Consider the following 6,684-nt stretch of genomic DNA (forward strand, 5'->3'; position numbering starts at 1 on the left):
GATGACTGCATGTTGCCTCACCCATTAGACTGTGAGCTTTTTGAGGGCAGGGGCCATGTTTTTTTCCTTCCCTATAGCTACAAACCTTAGCACAATGCCTGGAATCAAATAAATGCTTAAGAAATGCTTATTGACCTATCTGACTATCTGAAGTTTAGCAAGCCACTATCTCTCTGGGCTTCAGTTTTTTTACTTGTAAATTTAGGAGATTGTATTAGGTGATTTCTAAGGGCCCCTCCAGTTCAAAATGCCATAACCTTTATGAATCCTTGTCTCCTGACTCGCATCCAACCTGTTACCACTGGACAATCCTGCTTGACCACTTTCCTTCTTGCCTCTCATTAATCGCTACAGGGAAAGGCTTTGGCAGGGCTGGAGGTGGAGGACTGTCACTTGGTAGTGTTAGAGATGTGAAAGACAGAAAGGAGGGAAGGAAGGAGGGAAGGAAGGAAGGAGAGAAGAAAGGAAAGAAGGAAGAAAAGCACTTTAAATTGGATATCATGTGGGTATTTCAAATGAAACATTTCCAAAAAGAACTAATTCTCTTTCACCCCAAGCCCTCCCCTCTTTTAAACTTGTCTCTTTTTGTTGAGGGCAGCACCCTCTTTCCAGTCACCCAGACTTGAAATCTAAGTATTTATAGTGATTATAAAGGAAACCAAGGAAGGAAAAAAGGAAGGAAAAAAACACAAAAAGGAGGGAGGAGGAAGAAAAAAGGAGGGAGGAAGAGAAAGAGAGAAAGAGGAGAACCAAAGGAAAAAACAAGAGTAATAAACATTAAATATGCACAGAAGAAAACAACGGAAGTTCAGAAAGAGGTAGAAGCAGGGCAGCTTTGTGATGGCCATGTTAAGTGTAACTTCCACTTAAAAAAATGTAACAGAAATTCATGGTTTCATATATTAAACTCTTTTTTATTCCTTGTATATGGATGTTTCTTCATGGTTAAGTTCATAAGAAAAAAGGAAATATAAAAAACTTTCAGTGAATTTTAAAAAGACAGATCAGGAGGAAGGCATCCATCATGATGACAATCTGAAAAGTTCTCCTGCAAAGACAATGTGATAACTTTCCGGTTTTCGTCTGCATTCCCAATGGTTGACGTGGTAAGAAATCAGACTTCTCCATAGGTAGGGAGACTCTATTTTGGGAAAGTAGGAATCTGAGTATTAGTGTCTACAGCCTGGAGAAAGAAGCAGAAACAGATGGGAAACTTCCTAAAGGTCATTAAGTACAGCATCTTGGTGGGTGGGGGGGAAGGTAAAGAGCTTTTTATTTATGACTAAAAGAGGAAATAGGCTCTGAGTCCAATAAGCTAAAATTGTCACTACAGGGCCTCAAGTTAAATTTAACTCTAGGGAGAGGGTTCTTACTATTTTTTGTGTCTTGGCCTCCTTTAGAAGTCTGGAAGGGACCTTTCCTTCGAAGAGTGTTTTTAAATGCATAACATAAAATGCACAGAGTTATAAAGAAAACCAAAGATATTGAAATCCAGTTATGCGAATACTTGAAAAGAGTTCATGAAACCCAGCTTAAGAACACCAGTTCTCAGGGAACCGGGAGAATGGGGATGGGGAAGGGGTTGACAGAATTCCCGGGGGCACGGTGCAGGTTGGTGGCAGGTTGAGAGCTAGAAGCCACAGTTCTGGGACACAGCAAAGACTAAAGAAGGGAAAACCCTCCTCACGTTGGGTCTGTAGCATGGTTTTCTTCCTGAGATTTTTTTCTATATGGGAAAAGAGAGAATCCAAAGCTACTGTGAAGATGTATAATTTCCCTGCTGGGGTGGGGGGGTGGAGGGTCCTGCCTTCCCCTTGGGCCACTCGCAGCCCTTTTATCGCTTTGTAGACCTGTGTGACCAACAAAGTCACCACCCTGGTGCCATTGTCAGCATTGCCATACTTTAGTGAGGCTGGTCTTCTCACCATCAAACTATAGGGAGATTGTCTACACCTGGGCCATACTTTGAGTCTTGACAATTTGTGCTCTGCTGGCAAAATGACTGAGAATTTGGGGTTCTTTCCATTTTACAGCAAGGCATTAGTCACACAGGTGTTCTTCACTGGAGTCTGGCAACTTATTTTAAAAATTATTTTGATAATGTATTCCAATAAAACCGGATTTCCTTTGTAATCCTATATATTTTATTGTATGTAATGCTATATATTTTATTTTTATTTTATCTTCTATATTTATTATATTTAAAAATGTGATTCTGAAAGGGGTCCCAAAGCTCCACCAAACTGCCAAAGGGTCCAGGCACACAAAAATAGTTAAGAGCTCCTACTTTGGTCAAGTCTCTCCTGCTTTAATTAATTAGTAAACATTTATCAAGAGCTTGCTATGTGCCAAGTGCTGAGGATAAAAAGACAAAAATGAGAGAATTTCTCCTCATGAGATGTTTTCAGTTCAGCTGGGAAACAATCTGTGCCTTCATAAGCAATTCGGTCAATTAGGCAGCTAGGTGATGAAGTGGATAGAGTACTAGACCTGGAGTCAGGATGTTCTGAATTCAAATTTGGCCTCAGACACTTACTTGCTAACAACAATTGATGAAGCACGTAACAGGGCAGCTAGGTGATGCCGTGGATAGAATACCAGGCCTACAGTCAAAAAGACCTGAGTTCAGATCTAGCCTCGAACATTTACTAGCTGTGTGACCTGGGCAAGTTACTGAACCCTGTTTGCCTCAGTTTCCTTATCTGTAAAGTGAGCTGGAGAAGGAAATGGCAATCCACTCCAGTATCTCTGCTAAGAAAACCACAAATGGGCTCAGGAAGAATCAGAAACAAGTAAAACACCTGAGTAATAACAAAAAGATGTGCCAGGCATTGTGATTATTGTGATATGTGCTGGAGATACCCGCCCCCAAAGGCAAAACAAACAGACAGACAAACAAACAAACAGTCCCTATCCTCAAAGAGCTCATGGTCTAATAGAGGAGACACGCCAACAGTTACGGACGAACAAGCCATAGACAAGATAAATTGGCAATAGTCAATAGCAGGAATGTGCTAGTATTAAGGGGATGAGGACGGGCTTCTTAGCTGGGCCTGGAAGGAAGCCAAGATGGGCACCAACGGGAGCAGCCAGTGAAAATGCTTGGAGTCAGGAGAAACAAAAATATTTAAATGATCATTTGGGGGGAAAGACACTAAGAGCCGCAGGCAATAAGAAAGACTTCAGGTAGAAGATGATTCAAGGCACATCTTGAATAAAACTAGAGATTCTAAGAGACAGAGCTGAGGAGGGAGTGCATTCTAAGCATGGGGCACAGCCATCGCAAAGGTGTGGAGATGGGACGATGTAATATCATGTGTGAGGGATAGTGAGATCATTTTAGCTGAACCACAGCATGTACAAAGGGGAGAAATTTGTAATAAGATTGGAAAGGTATTTGGGGATCCAGTTGTGAAGAGCTTTAAATGCTAACCAAATACAGGACGTCATATGTGAGTGGCAGTATGTGGTTAGGAAACTGGACTTGGAGTCTGAAAGAGCTGAGTTCAAATTCCACCTTAGATACTACCTGTGTGACCCTAGGCAAGTCACTTCATCACTTTGCTTCCTCATCTGTGAAATAAGAGTTTGGACTCCATCTGTGAAGTCCCTTCCACCTCTACATCTATGATCTCATGAAGACATTTGATTTCTCTGTGCCTCGGTTTCCTCCTCTGTTAAATAAGGGGTTAGACTTGAAAGCCTCTGAGTTTCCTTCCAGCTATAAATCTATGATCTTGTGATCTAAGGAGTAATAGCTGAGGGGAAATGACATGATTAAACCTGTCCTTTGGGAAAGTTATCTTTCAAAGGTATTTATTACTGGCAATGGTTGCTCATGGGTTATTGCAAATTATTGGCAGGTCTAAATGACCTGCTGGTGCCTCTGCCACGTCCCTCCAATTCTTCCAAATGTCTTTTGAGACTTGAGGTAGGGGTCAGTGCAGGGCTGAGGCCACATTTAGATGTTGAAAGGGCAGAGTGATCAGCAAGTGACACTCCCTCCTATTCTGTCCCTGCCTGACCTAGGACAGAGTGAGTAATCTGCCAAGGGATCTGTCCTCTTGCCATCACCACATTGGACTAAAGTGCAGAGGGGAGAATCTTCTTTCAGGGGTGGTGTTGATGGATTATTCAGTCATTTTGAGGTCAGCAGCCTAGTAGGTCTTAATAGCACAGAACTTCAAGGGAGGGGGTTGGGGGAAGGCATCCTCTTACTGAAGGATTCTGTCCCAAATTCTCTCCATTCAAGACGTGAGTGATCATCAAGCCCCTGGGGGAACCTTTCATCGTTGAAAATGGGCTATCCGCAGAATATTTGGGAAAACATTTTTGCAAACACTTAGCAAAATGGCCCTGCACCTGTTCTTCAACACTGGCGTCAGAAATAGTTAGGAACTTTAATTAAATAAGGGCATTGGGGATAGAGAACCAAGAATAACTAATAGTAATAAACTAACAGAATAGTAATAGTCTTAGTAAAAGAAATGAGAAAAATCCAAGCCAACATTTAGTTTCCTTGTTTCTTTCATTGACGTATTTGTTCCTTTATTGATTCAGGCAATATTTATTGAATGCTTGCAGGGTACAATGACTTCTCTACCACAAAGAGAATGCTTACATATTACCTGGAATTAATCGGGTATTGTACTACAAGTCATGCTTTTGGAGAGACCCTGAGTCCCAGGGGGCTTCACCACCTCCCAGGCAAGTCATTTGAATGGTCTGAGCCTCAATCAAATTCAAGCACAGTTCAGGAAAGAAAGAAAAGAGGAAGGGAGGGAGGGAGGAAGGAGGAGAGAAAGGGAGAAAGGGGAAGGGTGAGAGAGAAATGAAGGAAGGAAGGGAAAGAGAAAGGAGGTAGGGGAGGGAGAGGGAGGGAAGGAAAGAAGAAAGGAAGGAAGAGAGGGAGGGAGGGAGGGAGGAAGACAGGGGAGAACGGAAAAAGTGAGAGATTTCTACTAGACAATTGCCCACTTTCCCTCGGATTAGCTGATTCTGGCAATTGCAACAGAATGGAAGGTAAAGAATTCAGCCTCTTCCTTAGGAACGTGTTCTCTTACCCCAGGAGGGACCCTGGTTCTGGATAGTGAGCTTTCCCCTTATGTTGCCCTATCTTTGGCCCCCCATGCTATTTCCTGGCTATCTCCCATCTGTGCTGCTCCATCTTCCTTCCCCAGTGCTTGGCACACAGAAAGCACTTAACTAAGACTTTTAACTTCATTTCATTTCCTCCTTCCTGAAATCCTCCAGGCAGGATCATCTGATACCTTTGGACAACTGAACTCAGATCTGCAAAGGGGAAGGCTTTGGGAAATTTTATTTAAACAAACATTTGGTAATTGCCTCCTTTAGACACAGTGCCAGGAGCTGGCAACAAAAAGATGAATAAAGATGTGGCTTGTTATCTCTGAGGAACTTATAGCCTAATGGTGAGGGAGCTGGTAATGACAGATCCACAAAGAGTGATATAAGGTAGTCTGGGATAAGGAGAACCGAACCGAGAGATTCAGACAAAGTACTCTAGGAATGCTGAAGGAGGGAGAGGTCACTTTTGGATGGGTGTGGTGGAGGGGTCAGGGAAGGCTTTATTGAGGAGATGACACCTGAGATGAGCCTTGAAGGATGAGGAGAATTTCAACAGGTGGAGATAAGAAAGTAAGGGAGGGAGCTTCTGTGAATAATACGCTGGAACTGAAGAAAGCAGGGCTAGAACAGGCAACGACTATTATCCCAGTTTGTCTTAGAGTGTGTCAAAGGGAGCTGAATGACCAAAAAAAAAAAAAAAAGAGCCAGAAAGGTAGGTTGAAACAAGATGGTGGAGTACCTTAAAGGCCAGTCTAAGGAGTTAGGATTTGAACTTAGAAGCAAGAAGGAGCCACTGAAGGCTTTTAAGGATGAGAATAAACGTGTCTTCTTGTAGAAAAGTAACCACCTTTTGCTGTAATCTCCTACATCCAGCTCTTCTTTGTCCAAGGGACTTCTGCTTGATTGATAGTTTACAAAGAGCTTTCATAGTCACCATAAGACTGAGAACTAGAGAGGACCTTAGAGGTCATCTACTCTAACTTCTTTATTTTACGTGTAATGGAGATATGCACATGATGACTTCTCCCCAAATGGAGAGATCAGAGGGCCAGCTTATGGGAGAGTCATGAGGATACATAATGGAAGTGGGAGAGACTTGAACTTATGAAGACACTCTCTAACTGGTTCCAGTCCACCAACCATGTAGTTATAAAAAGACTTCTTGATTAGCCAAGTAACCCAAACTGAGTTAAGCCTTACAAGAGGTGACCAGAGCCTTGGCCTCAGGCTCTTTGTTTTGCCTTTCAATTGACAAGAATTTTTTTTTAATTTTTCAAGTAGCAAGTATTTATTTTTATGAATCTGTCCCTCCCATACTCCCCCTCCCTCTGAGCAAATTTAAAACAACAAATCCCTCAATACATAGCTATATAGTCCAGAAAAAACCCAAACCCCACGTTAGCCATTTCCAAAAATATTTGCCTCTTTCTTGCATTTTATCATGTTACTGTCAGGAAGTGAGGAGTATATTTCATTTTTGTTCTTTTTTTTTAAAATTAATTTATTTGTTTTCAGTCATTTTCATTGTTTTGAACTTCTGGTATAGCACAGAACTGATCATATTTGTAAATTCTTTCACAGTTGGTTTTCTCTATC

This window comes from Notamacropus eugenii, chromosome 1, assembly GCF_028372415.1.
Source record: "Notamacropus eugenii isolate mMacEug1 chromosome 1, mMacEug1.pri_v2, whole genome shotgun sequence".
Classification (NCBI taxonomy): domain Eukaryota; kingdom Metazoa; phylum Chordata; class Mammalia; order Diprotodontia; family Macropodidae; genus Notamacropus; species Notamacropus eugenii.